Genomic DNA, 23661 nt, shown 5'->3' on the forward strand with positions numbered 1-23661 from the left:
ATAACGGCCCATTGAAGCCATTCGTGGACAAGTTTTGACCTTTATTGTATAAATTACCCGGTATTGCTTTACATGTAAACATAAAGTTGCGCACGCAGGGGTCCGGGGCAGGTGGGGGGGATGGCCAAACTTTTGCAAAATGAAGACCTAATTGAAGCAATTTAGTGCACCACGCAGGTGGTGTCTGAAATTTTGCAAAATGGTGCATCATTTTTACACTATATATCATTGCTTTTTAAAACAAAAAAGGGCCCGAACTCAATTTGTAAAATTTTAAATGTTACACTGACACTTTATAGGCCTTAGACTTGAGATTCGCAATTAAAGCATGCATGGATCGAGGTTGAATTGAAGTCAGCAGGGAGTCCGTCTTAATAGGCCTACTGACTTTGGTGACAAAATGTTACGGGCCCTGCATATCGGCGGGCCCGTCGTAATTTTCATATGCTTTGGGGCAGTGGACCCGCCTTCAAGCAATGCCTAAACTAATCACAGCCCTATATATATTAACCCGACTGCGGTTTAGGCATGGACCTACTTATATACATGCAATTTAACCTTTTCCCTTCTTCTTTTCTCATTTGTCTCTTCTTTTTTTTCACCTTTTCCTTTTTCTCTTCTCTTCTCTTCTCTCATTTTTTTTTTTGGGGGGGAGGAGGAGGAACAGGCCCGCCGGCCCCCTGAATCCACGCCTACAGGAAAATGTTAGCATTTTGAGGGAAATATTCTTCATCTCCAGTATTAAAAACAAAACCACTCATACAAACTTTCTGTTTTTTACACTATAAAAGAAAACATTCATACAGAGAAGTTTTTTTCTTTATTTTATTTTATTTTATATTCCTTTTTCGTTTTGTGGTTTTCAGAAACAAATTCCATGCAGATGTGAGTGTTATATGTGACATTGATGTCCTTTGTGTGTAACTTTCCCCCTCTGCACATTATTTCCTGTGAACCTGTTTCTAAAAAACATCATTATATATTATATTTGTTTGCTGGTACGCACGCGTGCATGTAAGTTTTGGCGGGTACACACGAGCTCGCAACTCTGTATGGGTGTGGGGGTGCGTTTGCAAGTGTTTACGGGTATGCACACACACTCTCAAGTGTTTACGAGTACATGTGACATGTCCTTAACCGTTTGTCACAAAGTCACAACTACAGGGCCCAAGTTAATTAATTTCCATCTGCGCGCGTGTGCATTTGCAAATATCACCCCAAAATATTTTGATGGGGGTCCATACAACCCCCCCCATGTTGACGCCTGTATGTGGGTTTCTGACCAAATTAAACTGCACATGCCCTTACAATTTGTCTCAAATTTTAAATCTCCTAACTATATACCAATGACCAAAATTAATCAGTTTCCATGTTACATTGAAACAACTATAACCCACATACCCTATAATGTGAAGTTTTACACTACTGTCTGTTCAATTAGCTTAGATTCTTGTATTTTTAAGATATTTGAAAAAATAAAACATTGTGGTCAAAGTCATCAAAGAAAAGTGTTAGCACAGCCTTAGACCCAACGTGATTTATACTTTTCAAATTCTAAAGTTCAATTTGAAACCCCATTTCTTTTCAATTTTGGTCTTTTCCGCGATATTTTTATAAAAAAGCCGTAGAACATCGGGTACCATAAACTTTTTTGAATCAATCCATTTAGTGCAATGGGGACGAAAGTCATAATAATTAGATGCGCTGAGATAGTATTTATTCGACCATCCGCATCAGGAAGTATTGTCAGCTAAATAGCTATATTTGTCAATAGGCCTAATTTGTGTTGAAACCCCACTGTTGAAACATTACGTTATTATAAAAATGTGAAGATGAACTAAGGGTTTCCGGAATAGGCCCAGCTTATATAAATACATTCCTTACTGTTTATTTATTTATTTATTTATTTATTTATTTATTTATTTATTTATTTATTTATTTATTTATTTATTTATTTATTTATTGTGTGAATGGGTCTGTGAAGGTGTAGGCCTAGGCCTATTATAAAACTACAATTTATTTATTTTTATTTCGTTTTGTTTGTTGAATACAAACTATGTGAAGGACATTTGGAAACAAAAGAACTGTTGTACAAGAAAATATTATTTAAAACAACGAGGTTACAGAAAACAATTCTTGTAAAGTCACTGTATATGAAAATGTCAAGCGAATGTTGATATTCTTGGAAAGGAATGATGGTATTAAACATGTTAAACAAAACTCAATTTACATTGTAAACCAGTTGAAATAAGAACGAAATCCATAATTTTAATGTCATTATTTAGGAAAAAAATAATGCTCAGCATGATGTTATGCATAAAACGTAATCGCGCATATAATTTCGTGCAACAAAAACCGGTGAACCATTGTCACCTATAGATCCTACCCAATAACCGGAACGGTATTACAATTGAAATGACAGGACAGATTGGTAGACAGATTGTTTTGCTAAATTGGATAGGGTCTATGCCCTAAGTTGAGAATGGACCGTCCCACTCGATTTGTGAAAAGGTCGCGAACCCTTTTGGTGGACCCAAGTAACTGCCTAAAATGAGGCAAAATTGAAAAGAAATAGGGTTTTAAATTGAACTTTGGAATTTGAAAAGTTAAAATCACATTGGGTCTAAGGCTGTGCTAACACTTTTCTTTGATGACTTTGACCAAAATTCTTTATTTTCTCAAATATCTTAAAAATACGAGAATCTAAGCTAATTGAACAGACAGTAGTAGTAAATACAATGCGTTTCAATATGACAAATCTAATTTTTTAAGCGGGCAATCCACATAATCCCTACAATATTATTATTATTATTATTATTATTATTATTATTATTATTATTATTATTATTATTATTATTATTATTATTGTTATTATTATTGTTATTATTATTCAAATTTGGCGAATTTGTACAACAGAATGACACTTTTTCAGATAATTGGATACAATATGTTAAATGGTTCTTTGCAAATTTGTAAATTAAAATACTTAAAGGAGTATTTCGTGATCCTAGCATCCTCTTTTTAAGACATATTTCAGTAGATATCCACGAAAAAAGGTTATTCCCAAAATTTCAGTTGATTGCGATTTTGCTTTTGCGAGTTATGCATGATTGTGCGTATTACACTGCTAATAGGTAATGCGTTGTTGTAATTTCGTATACCAGAACGTAATTCAAATTTCACGATATTTTGCTGAACAAATTAATCTGCAAGAAATATTTGGTACATAAGCATTATGCTGCCAGAATCGCAAGTTTTTTGAGAAAAGTGGGGGACGAGGCTGTGGATCACGAAATGCCCTTTTAAATCTCAACAGAAAGAGGTCAAAATTATGCATTTTGGTGATAACTGAAATATGTTTAGAAGTGATACACTTCACAAATTTAACTAAAGCACAAATATAAAACAATAATAATAATAAGGAGATGTCCAGATTTGTGTTCTAGCCAAAATAGATGCATGATCTCACATCCACCACGAATATAATTTGCAGAAATCCGTCTAAGTATGTCGCGTTGAGTCACATATCTATAGTCTTTAAGTGTACGCTGTACATCCTAATATTTCGAATCTCAGTGTGTACCAGCCATTACAAGATGTGGTCAGACAGGTGATGCGTACAATACTGGCATATACTTTTTCAGTAAACATTGTGGTCAACTTAGAGGAGGAGTCAACGTTGCCAGAAAATGTCTGCAGGAGAGAGAATGATATTTTAGTGAGTAATAGAAAATACATCACAGAGATCGGATTGTTGGCATGTCAATCATGACCATGGGCATTATTATACAAGACAATATTTGATATCTACAGTCATTACTTACAGTCGCGTTTCCATCTTGACCTATAACAAACACCTTGTTGCCACCAGTAGTAGGGAATGTTGACACTTTGAATGATGTCACCCAGCAATCAAATGAAGTCTCATCTCCCTGCGTTTTAATACCAGATACACAGGTCTGGTAACCTAATGATACAAGAAAACGTATGTTTTAAGCTATTGTCCTATGGTTTCTTTTTCTTTTTCACTTGTAACTCAAGAACAGTACATCGCAGCTACGTAAAATTATAATATACTGAATCCTTATGACAAGAAATTTACTTTTGAGCATTTTTGAATATTTGTGTAACATTTAAGTGAACCCTTACGGCAAATGTGTATTTTATTTTTGGAAACACGGTGAACACCGTGAGTGCGTTTTGAGCAAGGTTGGTTTCTTGAGGTACAAAGCTGACCGGCCCTAGCTCCCCGAAGTTCCTAAATAAATTAACGTTTCGCATTTGAGACCGTTGTTACATTATTACATTAGTAGCCCTGTTTTCCCATTTATACATGTCCTCATTTTGGTTACTCATTTTTGTTTCATTTATTTATCGGGAGTCTATACAAATTAAGCTTAATTAAATTTGGTCATAAAATGTTACCAATTCTACATGGCCAATGTGATTACCTATATCAGCTTGTATCCAAATTGGTCCTGTCTGGGATTTAACCGCATACCATGAGCTGGGATCATTCAGCCTTCCATTTGTTGCTGGGTAGGCTGCGTCGCTAGAGCTCTGCTCTGATGACGCTTGAATATGACCATCTCGTATATCACCACTTTCCATTCCCAGACTGCAAACTGGAATATTGAAATAGAAATATTTTGTACAAAAAAAATTACTTGGATGAATATTCATACGGACCTTTTTTATTATGTAAAAACACTTTCACAAGAAACAGTTGTCACATTATGAATATCACTTTTTCTCTTTCAAACTTGATAACGTTAACGTTCAAACCGTCGCAGCCTATATTAACCAAAGGCATGCTGCTGCTGCATATATCCCCATTTTTCCTAATTAAAACTTGATATCTTTCCCAACCGTTTCCATTTCACCACAAGTGGTGCTTTGCAATGCAAACTTAAAAGTGAGCTAAATATCTTTAAAAAAGTAACGGACCCCCTTAAATAATGACCATTATTCAAAAACGGGTGATTGTATTACATATCTGTAAAATGCGTTGAAAGCAGAATTTATTTGTGGCAATTGACTAAATATTGATGTCACAGCGTACATTTAAATCAATTCTATTGATTTTGCACTGTGTAATGACATCTGTGTGTTTTTGTATTGTAAAAAAGTGCATGTAAGTGCAACTTTCAAATTCGGACCTCACTACATTAAATTGACCGGTGTTTTATTGTTTTCTGGGCTATCGTATCAAATGAGGTGTTAAAATACGCAGAAATAAATTCTGCATCCAACGCATTTTACAGATTTGCAATACAATAGCCCCTTTTTGAATAATGGCCAATATTTAAGGGGGTCAGTTACTTCTTTGAGATGTTTATTATGGACAATAGCATTCTAATGTTGCCGTACTCTGAAATATAATCAGATTAAAGTTTGAATAATTTCCTAATGTATCATTTTTGTTTGACCACATCACAACTATTGGTACTAAAACGAATTTTCTCTGAAAGTCAACTTAAAGCAATCATAGTAGAAAATTTCGCTAAGAATGCACCACTTCTAAAAAGTTGGTTGCATTTACTTTACAGTTATCAGTATTCAAAGTACACCAGGCACAAAAAGAAACTCGTCAGTTATATTCATCCTTGCTGGTCAATAACTTGATAATTATGGATTATTCTGAAATAGACATTTTGTTAATTGGACTTTTCTTTCTCATTTGACACCCTGTTCGTGAACATTGAGCAAGAATTGACCAAGATATGCGCCTCCAAACTCTCAAACCCCAAAATGAAAAGTTGCAATTTTAACGATTCTATTGTGCCTGTTACACTGTGTGTTTTATTGATTGGCCCGTGGTGCTTGTGTGCAATACAACGATGCGTTCCCATTGATAATCGTTGAAAATGCAACCTTTGGAGGCGCATATCTTGGTCAATGTTTGTTCGTTTTTCACGAACAGGGTGTCAAATGAGAAAGCAAAGTCCAATTAACAAAATGTATATTTCATAATAATCCAAAATTATCAATTTTGTGAACAGCAAGAATGAATATAACTGACGAGTTTCTTTTTGTGTCTGGTGTATATTTATCAATATGTGACCCGGCAGCACAAATGAGCCGTAAATACCCTAAATTGTATTCTGAGTTACGGTGTAAGATGTGTACGAAGGTCATATTCATCGGTAACTTAAGCTGGCCCGACATCCGTCTCATTTCGATAGTCAAAAACTAATCAATAATCCTATTGTTGAAGTGGATAATAAGCTTCTACCTTAGATGGCTATAGAACTTTTAATAGGTCTAAGTGACCGCTTATGGGTTCGAATTCAACCAGCCTAATCATGAAGCTCCCGTGGCCAAGTGGTTAAGGCATAGGTCTCGTAAACCTGAGGTCCTGGGTTCGATTCCCAGGCGGGATCACTTTTTCTCCTTGTCTCCTTTATTATTTGCGAAGGCGAACCTGGTGAAAATTAATGTTTACTTTATATAATTCCCGTCGATCATGCCACTGTTTTTCCGAGCTCTGGTCTTTGTTTGCTTATATTGTTAAATCCTGTTCAAGTGGTGGGTTACCAGGCATTGTATTTTGTACAGGTATGCATAACCAACAATTAACAATGAGAGAACTTTCTTAAACCTCGTTGACTTGGGGATGGTTTGAAATGACCGCCAGTTATGACTGTTTGATATTTATTGCCAACAATGTGGAAAAAGAGACACATGTAAAAACGTAAAAAACTATAATTTTGTTGAAGGAGCAAATTTTATCAAACCATAACCCCGCTTCTGGATATCGTTTGAAGTCAAATGATATACCATTTTGAGTTTATGATGTTTATTTTTAAACACGAAATAAAACAAAATTGACCGGGGAGGAATTTACGGCTCATTCGCCGTGGACGGTCACATATTAGTATAAGAGGGTATAAAATAAGTCATAAATGGTTTTCAGGTAAAATCAAAAGAAAGTTAAAATGTTTCTTGTAATCTGAAATATTATACAACTAAAACATCAAAAACGCTTAAATAAATCTGAATTTTGATTTCTTTGGCAACATACTGCATCATGTTTGATTGATAATATTACAAATATTGGTACTGAAACAAATTTCTTTTGAAACCTTAAAAGCAACCATAGTAGTAGTTAGTAGACAATCCTATTTGGAAATGTACTGTTTCCAAACAGGATTGAGTCATAAATGTTAAAAGGGCGAAATAAATAGAATGGTGATTTAGCACAAAATAGGCTAACCTATGCATGTTACTCCTTCTCCACTGTAACCGGGATTACATGCACATGTGAAGGAACCAACGGTATTAGTACAAACAGTATTTGCGTCACAGTTATCAGTACTTGAAGTACATTCATCAATATCTGTACAAACATGTATGAAATAAGTGATATTTATTAGGTAAAACATAGATTTTAAGGTGTGATCTAAAGAAAAAAGTTAAAATGTTTCTTGTACTCTTAAAAACGAGGCAAGTATAGCTCAATAATGCTTGAATAAATAGGCTTTGTTTGCTTACATAGTATGTCATTTTAATAAGATTTCGATAGGCATGCACCATTTAAAAACAATAGTTTCACTCGCGTATAGGTTACAATTATTAGAGATAAATAGAATGGTGATATGGCACAAAATAGACTAACCTGTGCATGTTACTCCATCTCCACTGTAACCGGTATTACATGCACATGTGAAGGAACCAACGGTATTGGTGCAAGCAGCATTAGCGTCACAGTTTTGAGCACTCAAAGTACACTCGTCAATATCTGTACAAGAATGAATGAAATAAGTCATCATTATTGTAAAACACAGCTTTCGAGGTACGATCAAAATAGAATTTAAAAAGTTTCTTGTATTCTGAAAACGATACAATTAAAGCTATACACAACACTCTGTTCGCCAACATGATATATAATTTTTGAAAAATTCCGATAGTCAGGCACCATTTCCAAAAAAATGTTTCACTCGCGTATAGGTGACAATTATTAGAGATAAATAGAATGGTGATTTGGCACAAAATAGACTAACCTGTGCATGTTACTCCATCTCCACTGTAACCGGTATTACATGCACATGTGAAGGAACCAACGGTATTGGTGCAAGCAGCATTAGCGTCACAGTTTTGAGCACTCAAAGTACACTCGTCAATATCTGTACAAGAATGAATGAAATAAGTCATCAATTGTAAAACACAGCTTTCGAGGTACGATCAAAATAGAATTTAAAAAGTTTCTTGTATTCTGAAAACGATACAATTAATGCTATACACAACACTCTGTTTGCCAACATGATATATATTTTTTGAAAAATTCCGATAGTCATGCACCATTTCCAAAAAAATGTTTCACTCGCGTATAGGTGACAATTATTAGAGATAAATAGAATGGTGATATGGCACAAAATAGACTAACCCGTGCATGTTACTCCATCTCCACTGTAACCGGTATTACATGCACATGTGAAGGAACCAACGGTATTGGTGCAAGCAGCATTAGCGTCACAGTTTTGAGCACTCAAAGTACACTCGTCAATATCTGTACAAGAATGAATGAAATAAGTCATCAATTGTAAAACACAGCTTTCGAGGTACGATCAAAATAGAATTTAAAAAGTTTCTTGTATTCTGAAAACGATACAATTAATGCTATACACAACACTCTGTTTGCCAACATGATATATAATTTTTGACGAATTCCGATAGTCATGCCCAAAGTTCCAAAAAAATGTTTCACTCGCGTATAGGTGACAATTATTAGAGATAAATAGAATGGTGATATGGCACAAAATAGACTAACCCGTGCATGTTACTCCATCTCCACTGTAACCGGTATTACATGCACATGTGAAGGAACCAACGGTATTGGTGCAAGCAGCATTAGCGTCACAGTTTTGAGCACTCAAAGTACACTCGTCAATATCTGTACAAGAATGAATGAAATAAGTCATCAATTGTAAAACACAGCTTTCGAGGTACGATCAAAATAGAATTTAAAAAGTTTCTTGTATTCTGAAAACGATACAATTAATGCTATACACAACACTCTGTTTGCCAACATGATATATAATTTTGACGAATTCCGATAGTCATGCCCAAAGTTCCAAAAAATGTTTCACTCGCGTATAGGTGACAATTATTAGAGATAAATAGAATGGTGATATGGCACAAAATAGACTAACCCGTGCATGTTACTCCATCTCCACTGTAACCGGTATTACATGCACATGTGAAGGAACCAACGGTATTGGTGCAAGCAGCATTAGCGTCACAGTTTTGAGCACTCAAAGTACACTCGTCAATATCTGTACAAGAATGAATGAAATAAGTCATCAATTGTAAAACACAGCTTTCGAGGTACGATCAAAAGAAAAGTTACACTGGTTTTTTTACTCTGTATTCAAGGTACACTCGTCAATCAATTCTAAAACGCAGATTTCGAGGTATGATCAAAAGAAAAGTAAATTTTTTAAAACTCTGAAAAACGATACAATTTAAAGTCAATAAGGCTTGAATAAATTTGTTCTGCTTGAAATCATAATATATTACACCGTTATTTATTGAGCACATCAGAAATATTGGTACTGACGCGAATTTGTTTTTGAAACCTTTAAAGCAATCATAGTAGACAATTTCGATAAAAATGCATCATTTCCAAAATATTAGGTGACTCGCGAAGAAAATAGAATGGTGATATGGCACCGGGAAAAAATAGATAAACCTGTGCATGTTACTCCATTTCCAGTGAAACCGGTGTTACATGCACACGTGAAAGAACCATCAGTATTGGTGCAAGCAGCATTTACGCCACAGTTATTAGTACTCAACGTACACTCGTCAATATCTGTACAAGTATGTATGAAATAAGTCATGAATTGCAAAACGATTTGGATGTATCAGTAAATGGAAAGTTAACATATTTCTTGTACACTGAAAAAAGATACAATTAAAGTTCAATAACACTTGAATATATTGGCTCTACTTGTCTACATAATGTATCATTTTTTATTGATTACATCAGAAATATTGGTACTGAAATAAATTTGCCTTCAAAATATAAAGGAATCGTGGTAGACAATTTCGACAAGAATGCACCATTTAAAAAAAAGTTCGATTCGCGTAGAGGTGACAAATTATTAGGAATAAATAGAATGGTGATATGGCACTGGACAAAATAGACTAACCCGGGCATGTTACTCCATCTCCACTGTAACCGGTATTGCATTCACATATAAAGGAACCATCGGTATTGGTGCAAGCAGCATTTGCGTTACAGTTATCAGTACTCAAAGTACACTCGTCAATATCTGTACAAAAATGTATGAAATAATTAATGAATTGCAAAACGCATATTTGGAGGTATTAGTAAAAGGAATGTTTAAATATTTCTTGGACACTGAAAAAGATATAATTAATGTTCAATAACACTTAAATGAATTGACTTTGCTTACCTACATAATGTAGCATTTTTATTGATCACATCAGAAATATTGGTACTGAAATAAATTTGCTTTCAAAATTTAAAGAAATCGTAGTAGACAATCTCGACAAGAATGCACCATTTAAAAAAATAGTTTGATTCACATAGAGGTGGCAATTTATTAGGAATAAATAGAATGGTGATATGGCACTGGGCAAAATAGACTAACCCGAGCATGTTACTCCATCTCCACTGTAACCGGCATTACATTCACATATAAAGGAACCAACGACATTGGTGCAAGCAGCATTATCGTCACAGTTATCAGTACTCAAAGCACACTCGTTAATATCTGTACAAAAATGTATGAAAAAATTAATGAATTGCAAAACGCTGATTTGGAGGTATCAGTAAAAGGAAAGTTAACATATTTCTTGGACACTGAAAAAAGATACAATTAAAGTTCAATAACGCTTAAAAGAATTGGCCCTGCTTACCTACATAATGTAGCATTTTTTATTGATCACATCAGAAATATTGGTACTGAAATAAATTTGCTTTCAAAATTTAAAGAAATCGTAGTAGACAATCTCGACAAGAATGCACCATTTAAAAAAATAGTTTGATTCACGTAGAGGTGGCAATTTATTAGGAATAAATAGAATGGTGATATGGCACTGGACAAAATAGACTAACCCGAGCATGTTACTCCATCTCCACTGTAACCGGCATTACATTCACATATAAAGGAACCATCAGTATTGGTGCAAGCAGCATTATCGTCACAGTTATCAGTACTCAAAGCACACTCGTTAATATCTGTACAAAAATGTATGAAATAATTAATGAATTGCAAAACGCTGATTTGGAGGTATCAGTAAAAGGAAAGTTAACATATTTCTTGGACACTGAAAAAAGATACAATTAAAGTTCAATAACGCTTGAAAGAATTGGCCCTGCTTACCTACATAATGTAGCATTTTTTATTGATCACATCAGAAATATTGGTACTGAAATAAATTTGCTTTCAAAATTTCAAGAAATCGTAGTAGACAATCTCGACAAGAATGCACCATTAAAAAAAATAGTTTGATTCACGTAGAGGTGGCAATTTATTAGGAATAAATAGAATGGTGATATGGCACTGGACAAAATAGACTAACCCGAGCATGTTACTCCATCTCCACTGTAACCGGCATTACATTCACATATAAAGGAACCATCGGTATTGGTGCAAGCAGCATTTGCGTTACAGTTAGCAGCACTCAAAGTACACTCGTCAATACCTGTACAAAAATGTATGGAATTTTTCATGAATTGCAAAACGCACATTTGGAGGTATCAGTAAAAGGAAAGTTAAAATATTTCTTGAACACTGAAAAAAGATACAATTAAAGTTCAATAACGCTTGCATAAATTGGCCCTGCTTGCCGACATAATGTATCATTTTTTATTGATCACACCAGAAATATTGGTACTGAAATGAATTTGCTTTCAAAATATAAAGGAATCGTAGTAGACAATTTCGACAAGAATGCACCATTTAAAAAATAATTCGATTCACGTAGAGGTGACAAATTATTAGGAATAAATAGAATGGCATTGGACAAAATAGACTAACCCGGGCATGTTACTCCATCTCCGCTGTAACCGGCATTACATTCACATATAAAGGAACCATCGGTATTGGTGCAAGCAGCATTAGCGTCACAGTTATCAGTACTCAAGGTACACTCGTCAATATCTGTACACAAATGTTTGAAATAATTAATGAATTGCAAAACGCATATTTGGAGGTATCAGTAAAAGGAAAGTTAACATATTTCTTGTACACAGAAAAAAAGATACAATTAAAGTTCAATAACACTTGAATGAATTGGCTCTGCTTGTCTACATAATGTATCATTTTTATTGATTACATCAGAAATATTGGTACTGAAATAAATTTGCTTTCAAAATATTAAGGAATCGTAAACAATTTCGACAAGAATGCGCAATTAAAAATAGTTTGACTCGCGTAAATGTGACAGTTATTAGAAAAAAATAGAATGGTGATATGGCACTGGACAAAATAATTAACCTGTGCATGATAATCCATCTCCACTGTAACCGGCATTACATTCACATTATAAAGGAACCAACGGCATTGGTGCAAGCAGCATTAGCGTCACAGTTATCAGTACTCAAGTTACACTCATCGATATCTGTACAAAAATGTATGAAATGTATAAAGAAAATTTATTAGGTAAAACATTATTTTAAGGTATGATCGATATTGGTGCAAGCATCATTTTCAGCACAGTTGTCAGTATTCAAAGTACACTAGTCAATATATGTTCAAAATGTATGAAATAATTCATTAATTGTAAAACGCGGATTTTGAGGTATGACCAAAAGAAAAGTTGAAATGTTTCTTGTACTTTGAAACACGATATAATTAAAACTGAATAACGCTTCAATTAATTGCCATCATAATGTATCATTATTGGTTAATCACATCAGAAATATTTGTACTGAAATGAATTTGTTTTGAAACGTTAAAAGCAATCATAATAGACATTTTTTTTGAAGAGGTGACAAGAATTAGAAATAAATAGAATGGTGATATGGCACTGGACAAAATAAACTAACCCGGGCATGTTACTCCATCTCCACTGTAACCAGCATTACATTCACATCTGAAGGAACCAACGGTATTGGTGCAAACAGCATTAGCGTCACAGTTATCAGTACTCAAGGTACACTCATCAAAATCTGTACAAAAACGTATGAAATGTATAAAGAAAATGTATTAGGTAAAACATGGATTTTAAGGTATGACCAAAGGAACAGTTAAATGATTCTTGTACTCTGAAACACGATACTATTAGTTATTCCCTGTTTGTTCATGCAATACGAAAAATATCACTGGTTTGAGGTCGTATCATACGAGGCCGCAGTCATTCCTTACGTGGAAGGGCTTGCGGAAAAAGCCAATAGGATATTTAAAAAGCATGTCATAACAACAGCCATGAAGCCAAACACTAGCCTTCGCAAAATGCTGGTCCACCCCAAGGACAAGGTCGATCCTATTAATAGCACGGATTGCGTCTACGAGATACGTTGCACCAATTGTAACCACATTTATGTTGGTGAGACCGGAAGGAAGTTTGCAACGCGACTCAAAGAGCATCAAAACGAAACTATGAGGGTGGAAAAGACAATACAAAACTACACGCGTCAAACACGCAAACAGTCAGAAACTGGTCAGTAAAAGGTCCGTTCTCTAGTCATATTACATGTACTTGTGAACAATGTCAAACAATACATACCGATATCACAGTTAAATCCCTCATATCCAGACAGACACTGACATGTGTAGCTATTAATCCCATCCATACACGGGCTTCCGTTATTGCAAGGGCTGCTGGCACACTCATCTAAAATAAGACATTGAATTGGATATTTAGGAAAAAGAGTGATTTTGTTAGAAAGACATGGACTAGTTTCAATGCTTGAAATAAACCAATATCTTCAAGAGCCAGCCGTTCTGGCCCTTGGGTTTAAAATCTACGAGCTCTCGTGAATTATTAAGGGCCCGATCTCAAATTGCAAGATTTTAAATGTTTTACTGGTCTACTGACAGTTTATAAGACTTCAGACCCATCAAATTCACAACATGTATTCTGAAATTATGTTGAAGTCGGTATTGAACTCGGCTTACAAATACTTGCGACGACAGGGAAGCATATTGGTGGGCCCGGAGTCATTGTATGGGCTATTGGACCAAAGTTCCAACTTATATCCTGCATTGCCTGAAATAATTACATACCTACTCATGATCGGATTGTATTAGGCAAAGACCTTACGTGCAATGCAATTTTCCCCATATTTTTCTCATCTCTTTTTATCCCTTTCCTCTTCTTAATATCTCCCTTTTTTCTCTTTTCTTTTTCTTCTTTCTTCTCATTTTCTTCTTTTCTTGGCGGATAAGGTGTAGTGTGGTGGTAGCGTGCCCGCCGGGCCCCCATTTATTCGCGCCCGTGTGGCAATATGCTGTTACCTCAACATACCAGTTCCTAACATTTCATTTATAAACATTTCGATCATACATCTATAAACTAAACTTACCAGTGCAATCCACACCATAATGCTCCCAAATCGATTTGACATCGTCACCAACCCACGGTTTGTCAACGTAAACCGGATTAAACGGCCGTATTGGTGTGTATGCATTTGAACCTCCAAACATGACCTTGGTGGATATACATGGGTCTCTGTTTGACAGAACCCATCGCCAACGTTTGCCTTCCTTTTCTTGACCAACTTGAACGTGTTTAGCTCAAACCTGTATCATGCTTTCTGAAAATGAAAATGAAAGAAAATGCAAAACGGTTGGTAGGATTAGAGGATGTGCTATCATGTTTACGGGGAATGAGTAAATTGGTGTTCCAAAAGCTTGACTCAACTCATTAATGGGATGGATGGATGGATGTGGTGCAGGAGCTAAGCTCACAGGCAAACATGCCCATTCGTATCTCCTTTGACCCATCGTTAAAGCTGGGCCAGTCCCATGGGTCCAACACAATAGCATCGCCGAGGCTTGATGGTTTTTTGGTTAAAAAACAAGTAATGTGTTCCTCTAGTCATACGTCATAGGAAACTTAGTAGGGTAGCCTCGACCCCAGAGGTCAAAGGTCATGGGCTACAAGGGGCAATATGTGTAAAATTTCAAACAGCTCCAGCCCAAGAACTATAGCGCCCTCAGAGTTCATACTTAGTATAAAAATGGCCCATGACCCCTAAAGGTAATCTATGATAGCGACGACCCCAGTAGACTTCTCCGTAGTCTAGTCCACTTGCCCGTTTTAGTACAATTGATTTCAGTTTACTTGTACTACAATCGTGCAAATCATGTTTAAGTTGCCCTAGCATTTTGTACAGGGTGTATCAAAATAATTGTTACCCACATGATGCAGTCATGTCTACAGTAGAATTCACTGCGACCTTTGCAGGACTTAAACCCCAATAAAAGCTATCAAACCAAGAAAACACTCATTGAAAACAGCTCAATTGATTAAATCAGATCTTCTCTGATTGTGCACATGTGTCTGTTTTATATGTGCGGTATCGCAATGAGCTGGTATTTATAGCTTCAGTTGGGTAACCGATTATAAAGGAAACGCAAGGAAACAATGGTATGTGGACCTTTGTTCACGAAATGAGACAATGGCCTGCTTTTTGTTAACCATTCTTGAAAATGAGCAACATAATGATTGTTGACTTAACACGGTTTTGAAATAATTTCTTCATATTTTTTGGTGTTATCTGTCGTTTACATATCCTTCCTAAAACACCAAAGTACGAATATTTCCAAACATCTAAATTAGCTAAAAATTTAGGACATGTTACAAAACTATATTTTCTAGAATTTTAGAAGAGTACTTTTAATATTGGCGTCCGTGTGTCCTGAACTCGCCACCCCTTAGCGTTACATGACAAATATTATGAATTTTTACACCAACCGGGTTTCTAATTAGTTTATCTCGACAATCATCAACCCTAAACTAGCAAAAGTATACAAGCTGAAGGCATAAGCAATTCAAATATATACATTTCAACTCATTATACAGGGTGATCTACAAGTTATACAGGGTGGAATAAAAAATATTTTGATAAAAAATGGGTCACTCAATGCATTGCTTATTACCAACTTAAAGTAATAAACTGGAAGTAAACAACATTCATTTGGTTAGAGGTCCCGGAAGCTGTTCCGTGTCAGTGCATTTTACTGTTGTGTCAGTTGCACAACTGCTTGGTTACTGACATGTGTTTAGAGTAGACTATTGAAGTAATACTGTGTGTAATTTTTGTTCATGTACAGGCGAATAATTGGAACTCAGCAAAAGAAATCTGTTGGGCTGTGTGTGAATGTGGTCCAGGGAGCTGTTCCGTGTCAGTGTATTTTGCTGTTGTGTCAAATGGACAACTGTTTAGTTACTGACATGTGTTGAGAGTAGAGTATTGAAGTAATCCAGTGAGCAATTTTTGTTCATTTTTATGGAGAGGATATTAAGATATGACCTTGTGGTTTGTTATCATGGTTGGCTAGCATTGACAAGGCGCCCAAAGATAGTATGTGTTATATGTAATGTTGCATTTTGCAACTCAGGAAAAATGTGGTAAACAAAATGTAAATTGCTAATTATTTGTGTTGATTAAGGCAAGTGAGATGGCAGGAGCCAAATTTGTGAACATTTTGCAATTTATCTAAAAATGCAGTGTAATCATACAAGGAAGGTGTAAGTCTACTTACCTGACAGAACACACAGAAGCTGTAGCATCAGTATCAAGTTATACTGGTTCACCACGTGGGACACCCGCATGATTTACGGCTGGAAATACAAAAAATGTAAATAACTTCACTGATAGCAAGATAAAACATTTCACGCTATAACTCAGAATACAATTTAGGACGTTTACGGCTCATTCGGTGTGTACAGTCACATTTACCAAATCACTGATGGTGCCTTCAACGCTCGTAGCTGGGTCACTCCATATGAAATCAAGGAGGCTCCCCACCTGACCCCCTCAGATTTGCTTTATATTTTAGTCATATGTTGTACCTGTAAAAAAAATTAAAAAACCTGCAAATTTGAGGTCTGTAGCTCTTACGGATTTTCTGTGGCAGCCATTTAAAGTTGGAGTAGGGGGTCTAAATTTGGACTAAAAGTTGCCCTTTAAATAAATTTCATCTTTGAGAGTCTGTGCCTTCTTTATAAAAAGAGAGAGAGGTCTGAAACCTTGTATACAAACTAACTGCATGCCCAATTTGTCAAAAAGTTAAAAAAAAAAATTTCTGTAATTGCGTGTTGTGTCACGGGGTCATTAAATATGCAAGAAAAAATGTAATGTTTTGTAAACTGGCAAGTTTAGCCCCCTAAATTCACATTTTTTGTCAAATTAATTATTTTTTGTTGTCACTGATGCTATATATAGGATAAATACAATGCATAACCAAACAATTGAGGTCACAACTCATTTACATTTCGAACAGCGCCCTCACGAAGATGAAATTTATTGCAAATTCAACATTTTCGGGGGGCCCAAAGTCGATGTGGTCCACCTTCAAAATTTATAAAACATCACTTTTATATGACTACTGGTCTTAAATTACAACTTTGCTAAGTCCCAGTAATTGTCTAGGTTGATTTCATATAAAACGACAAGCCCAAAGTTGACCATTTTCTTATGATTGCATGTACTGCAAATGTGCCGAATTTGGAAGGCTTAAAAGTCAAATTGGCCACAATATTGAAAATAAATGATTAGATGAGTAGTTATTGGCCCTATTTACTTTTATTTCCATTTTATTTTCAATATACAGATTTTCTATGGCAGCCATTTAAAGTTGGAGTAGGGGGATCTAAATTTGGACCCAAAAGTTGCCCTTTGAATAAATTTCATCTTTGGGAGCCTGTACCTTCCTAATAAAAAGAGAGAGGTCTGAAACCTTGTATACACACTAATTGCATGCCCAATTGATCAAAAAGTAAAAAAAAAAATTCTTTAATTGCGTGTTTTGTCACGGGGTCATTAAATACCGGTATGCAAGAAAAAATGTAATGTTTTGTAAACTGGCAAGTTTAGCCCCCCTAAATTCACATTTTTGTCAGATTAATTGTTTTTTGTTGTCACTAATGCTATATATAGGACAAATACAATGCATATCCAAAAAATTGAGGTCACAATTTATTTACATTTCGAACAGCGCCCTCGCAAAAATGAAATTTAGTGCAAATTCAACATTTTCAGGGGTCCAAAGTCGATGTGGTCAACCTTCAAAATTTATAAAACATCACTTTTATATGACTACTAGTCTTCAATTACAACTTTGCTGAATCCCAGTAATTTTGTAGGTTGACTTCATGTAAAACGACAAGCCCAAAGTTGACCATTTTCTTATGATTGCATGTACTCCAAATGTGCCGAATTCGGAAGGCTTAGAAGTCAAAATGGCCACAATATTGAAAATAAATGACTAGATGCATAGTTATTGGCCCTATTTTACTTTTATTTCCATTTTATTTTCAATATTGGGGCCAATTTGACTTTTAAGCCTTCCGAATTCGGCACATTTGCAGTACATGCAATCATAAGAAAATGGTCAACTTTGGGCTTGTCGTTTTATATGAAGTCAACCTAAACAATTACTGGGACTTAACAAAGTTGTAATTTAAGACTAGTAGTCATATAAAAGTGATGTTTTATAAATTTTGAAGGTGGACCACATCGACTTTGGGCCCCCTGAAAATGTTGAATTTGCAATAAATTTCATCTTCGTGAGGGCGCTGTTCGAAATGTAAATGAAATGTGAGGTCAATTTTTTGGATATGCATTGTATTTAACCTATTTATACCATCAGTGACAACAAAAAATAATTAATCTGACAAAAAATGTCAATTTAGGGGGTCTAAACTTGCCAGTTTACAAAACATTACATTTTTTCTAACATATTTAATGACCCCGTGACACAACGCGCAATTACAGAAATTTTTATTTTTTTACTTTTTGACAAATTGGGCATGCAGTTAGTGTGTATACAAGGTTTCAGACCTCTCTCTCTTTTTATAAATAAGGCACAGACTCCCAAAGATGAAATTTATTTAAAGGGCAACTTTTGGGTCCAAATTTAGACCCACCTACTCCAACTTTAAATGACTGCCACAGAAAATCCGTAAGAGCTACAGACCTCAAATTTGCAGGTTTTTAATATTTTTACAGGTACAACCTATGACCAAAATATAAAGCAAATCTGAGGGGGTCAGGTGGGGAGCCTCCTTGATTTCATATGGAGTGACCCAGCTTTTCAACATTTGTTTAACTTACAATATGTGTTCCAATAAAATATTTCCAAAACGTATTTACAATGGGCATGCTACATATATTATGGCTAACGTACTCACACTTTCTTGTGAGCTAATCCACGTAAATCGGTTGAAATCCTTCCTCCAAAATTCAGACATATAAGAGGTTTCCAATTGTGAAGTGTTCGTCTATTGTGTTACTAAGCACAACTAAAACCACGCTTTTGACAAGATTCGTTGCTACCAACGCTTACGCATGCGTAAAGCACATAACCAGAATCAGCACCAATTAGTGCATAGTGTTATTGGAGTATTTTAAACCCCTGGTATACATGGCATAACTGGTAGTTGGCATTTATACACGGTTGTTTTATGTGATCATTTATTATTATTTCTAGCATAGCATTTATAAAATATTCAATTCTATATCTGGATAATACCAACAGCTATCGCAGTAATATAACCAACATTTATTTTCATTTCTATATCAAATCATTCATCTTTTTATGCTTTTTTGTGGGAAATTTTGGTGTGCAAATTAGTCATTTACATATATTGTAAATTTAAATTAGCCAAATAATATGACTAATTCCTTAGATTTCATAATAAAAACTGTTTTTGAAAATTTCCTTTTGCCATTTGTAAGTCTTTTTCTGATGTTCTAATATTATTATATAAGTGCCTACCCCTTGTAAAGACACAAACAATTTTTAAAATAAATAGCGCCATTATCAAACAACCGTGCAAAATGATAGAAAATACCTTCCTCTCGTCAAAGAGGGCGAATGAGGCAGTATTTGTCATGTTCAATACATCAAAATGCAGTCAAGACCCGGGGGTGTGGTCACTCACTATTTGACTTGCTACGCACAAACGTCCAAGAAAAATGTCTAAAAGGGTATGTTTTTCACCACACAGCGTCGTCGACGTCTTTTTGAAAAAGGGGTACTTTTTCAGAAGGCATCGCCATTTAGGGGTCCGTTTTCAGCCAAATCCTTAGACGTTTAGGGTTATAAATGTTATTGTTTGAGTGGGTTTGTACTAATTTGATAAAATCACCATTTTAAATTGATTCTTGTTACCTTTGTGCAAGTTTTCTTTAGTATCTATAGGTCTGCAACATCAAAAAGACACCTTGGGTATCACTTAGCTCATTTTCCTGTTTACGCCACTTGGGGTATAAATTAAATATTTCTCAGTTGACGCCATTTAGGGTATGGTTTTTGCATGTGCTACGCCATTTAGGTTAGGATTATGCATGTGTTTCGCCATTAAAGGGTGCAATTTGGTTATGTGAAAATTCGCCATTAAGGGTGCATTTCAGAGGTGGTCGGACGCGGGTGGGTAGCACTTTTGTGTGAGAGTGACCCCCTGGGAGTCAAGAACGTGGAATGTATCTTGAGTTGCTAGCCTGTGTTTTGAATAATGTTACAAAGATTCTCCGATGGTGACTTTTTAAACATGTTAAAAAAACAAAAGGTAATCAAACTTATGATTATAAAGCCAGATTTTCTCTCATTAATTCCTATTATAATAAATAACTAAACGAACATCATATTTACAAACCCATAAAACTTTTACTTTGGGAAGGACCCAATCCAACTCATAACGGCACTACCTGTAAAGAGTGTTTTATATTTCAAAATAAAGCATCATTTTGAGACCCATCCATGTATCTATAGCCTGATTAGAACACGGTGGATACTACATGTACTATTGTAATTGGAACAATGAGGTGGAATGCCTCATCTTCAGCGACATTTCGGTCTTCACCACAACAGGGGGTACCCTACCAGTAAATGGTATTGTTTCTAAACTCAAGCCTGATATTGTCATCCAAAATAAGCAGGAAAATTCCATCCATTATGTTGAGTTAACTGTGCCATTTGAAACCAACATATTAAAAGCCCATGAGCGAAAACAAAGGAAGTACATTGACCTTGTGTCCGACATTTCCGCTTATGGGTTTTCTTGTGATTTGACGTGTTTTGAAGTTGGATCACGTGGGCTCATTACCCAGGAAAATGTTGGACGCACTTTTTGTAGGCATATTCATACCGTCCAAGAAATTCATGACGGAACTCAGCAAAATAGCCCTCCTGTCTAGTTACACGATCTGGAATGCAGGTAGGAGCCGGTCTGGGGCTCCGAAGATCAGCCCACATCAGTCTGTGATTGCACCCGCCGCCCTGTAATTGTATTGTTTTTTTCAGTCCTGCATGGTATTCCTGGTGTGTTCTGCTTGTTTTTATATTCTTGCGTATTTTTGCTGATGTATGATATGTCACCATGCATTATTAATAATAAGTCTTTATTTTTCCACATCATCTATATTAACATCAACATTAAAGGGCAGGTCTATTGCAAAAACAACATCGTATCATTGGCAAGCTAATATTATGAGGACAATGAGGACAGTTACATGAAATATTTCAAAGCAAACGCATAGTAACAATATTGTGTGTGCTTTGTTTCCGAAATGAGAACAATAGTCTGCATATTGTTATGCAGCATTGTTATGGTAAATAATAGTACAACTCATTGTTGCTAATGTCAAACTTGTCACACAAGTAAATGAGAGCATGATATAGTGTCCGCTTCATTTACCTACGTCATAGCCCGCTGCCTTGAAAATTAATTTCGCTTCAAACGGGGGAAGAACACGTACAAGCCCCAACTTTACCCACACAATTTCTCTTTTTTCAGGAGAAATACGCATAAAAATATTGCAACGAGTGTCATTTTGTAATGTAATGATTATTCTCTTCGAATAGAAAACTTGTTTTTGCAATAGACCTGACCTTTAAACAACAAGCAAGAATATAAGTATATTAAAAAAACACGAAAGAGACAAAAAGACAAGTAAAATGACATGGAGACTGACTGATGATTCTCTAGTGTTTCTAGATGTTGACAATGTCCGTTTTGTCTCTTGTGATGGTAGTCTAGAAGAAAATCATATATCCTGGAAAGTTCTCGGTTCCCATCCATATTTAGGGGCTGGTCTTTTGTTTGATTTTCCAATGTCCGGTTTATGTCCGGTGTCCTTGCTGAGCTCTGCTAATGTCGATTGATTTCGGTTGTCTTGGCAGTATGTTCTTTGAGATTTAGTTGTGAGTTTATTATTATGTCTATTCTACCATGATTTTACACTGTTGCTTTTATAACTGAATTGTATTTTGTATCTTTCTCAAATATTGCTATAGTCCTGATTATTTTAATGTGGATCTTTATACTCATATCTTTCTCTTAAAAATATTGTTTTAGTCTTGAATATTGTGATGTTGATCTTTGTACTCATATCTTTTTGTTTTTGTGTGCAATACCTTAATTTCATTTTTAATCTATTTTGAATGTATCCATACGGATCAGTGAATCTCATTTTTACCGTGTTTAAATAAAGAAATGAAATGAAATGAAATGAAATGAAATGAAATGAAATGAAATGAAATGAAATGAAATGAAATGAAATGACACCCTCGCCTAGGGTTCAATTTGTTTCACCCTCGAACACTTTTTTGCAGCCTTCACGAGGTCGCGAAACACAACTCATGTGTTTTTCTCGCGATGTTGGCAGTGGCATAGCCAGCACTTCTCACAGGGGCAAACATTGATGAAAATGGTTGAAATGGGCTAAAAAGTACACAAAATGGCCTTAAAATCTTAAATATTGGGGCAGCCACCATCCCACAGGGGGCCAAGGAGGAGGCACAAGATTTTTCTCTGGGGGAAATTGACGAAGCGTTTGGTAGGGTTTTAAAAAAACCGCCGATACAACATAACTGCCCAAGATTCGTTTGATCTTTTCTGATAGGTGAAGCTAGCTGCAGGGGTACCCTATGTATGATGCAATTACTTCATCCATGGATGCTAACAAATCACCAACAAGAAAGTGGCAGTTAAGGCATCCAATCTGAAGACCGTATAGTCTTTCCCGTACACGCGAAGCAAGACACCGTATTGCAATCGGTCAGTGCATGGGCTGCGAGAAATTTGGGTATGACTCGATTGTTTTTAATGTCTTTCACACCACGGTTTCTAGAACGTGATTCCATGACCGCCTTGGCTGTATCAGTGTGGCATGCTGTTGGTATAAAAATGTGGATGAGGGAAAGAATGACGAGTTCATCAAATTGTATCATGGTGGCCAATTTGAGCTACGGTGGCCATCTTGAATTGGCCGTTTTTTTCCTGAATTTTCAATGTAACTGCATGAAATGATATTCAACTCATTATCCACATTTCAGAAATCATCTCCCATGTATTAAACCCACAATGCATTGTAGCAAAAACAATCATCTCCTCATTTGTCAGTAAGTACACCAGGCACAAAAAGAAACTCGTCAGTTATATTCATCCTTGCTGTTCAATAACTTGATAATTTTGGATTATTCTGAAATATACATTTTGTTAATTGGACTTTTC

The 23661-nt window shown here is 35.5% G+C and overlaps 4 long non-coding RNA genes across 4 annotated transcripts in view; all 4 read right to left on the bottom strand.

Annotated features, from left to right (window-relative positions):
- The window catches only part of LOC140138653 (uncharacterized), a 44440-nt gene extending 25002 nt beyond the window's left edge, over window positions 1–19438 (bottom strand). The window contains exons 1-3 of the long non-coding RNA XR_011857033.1: window positions 19336–19438; window positions 16686–16764; window positions 14501–14731 (exon numbers count right to left, since the gene is read on the bottom strand). This is a non-coding gene — a long non-coding RNA (uncharacterized lncRNA). The remainder of the gene's footprint in view (window positions 1–14500; window positions 14732–16685; window positions 16765–19335) is intronic.
- On the bottom strand, window positions 7223–8123 carry LOC140139454 (uncharacterized). Its single transcript, XR_011857128.1, has 3 exons — window positions 8004–8123; window positions 7619–7741; window positions 7223–7339 (listed from the first exon to the last, which is right to left on the bottom strand). It is a non-coding gene; the product is annotated as an uncharacterized lncRNA (long non-coding RNA).
- Window positions 8779–9801, bottom strand: LOC140139455 (uncharacterized). Its single transcript, XR_011857129.1, has 3 exons — window positions 9692–9801; window positions 9153–9275; window positions 8779–8893 (listed from the first exon to the last, which is right to left on the bottom strand). It is a non-coding gene; the product is annotated as an uncharacterized lncRNA (long non-coding RNA).
- Window positions 12027–13139, bottom strand: LOC140139544 (uncharacterized). The gene is made up of 3 exons (XR_011857159.1): window positions 13022–13139; window positions 12471–12594; window positions 12027–12134 (listed from the first exon to the last, which is right to left on the bottom strand). It is a non-coding gene; the product is annotated as an uncharacterized lncRNA (long non-coding RNA).
- Window positions 19439–23661: the final 4223 nt, after the last annotated feature.

This window comes from Amphiura filiformis, chromosome 18 (genome assembly GCF_039555335.1).
Source record: "Amphiura filiformis chromosome 18, Afil_fr2py, whole genome shotgun sequence".
In the NCBI taxonomy this organism is placed as follows: domain Eukaryota; kingdom Metazoa; phylum Echinodermata; class Ophiuroidea; order Amphilepidida; family Amphiuridae; genus Amphiura; species Amphiura filiformis.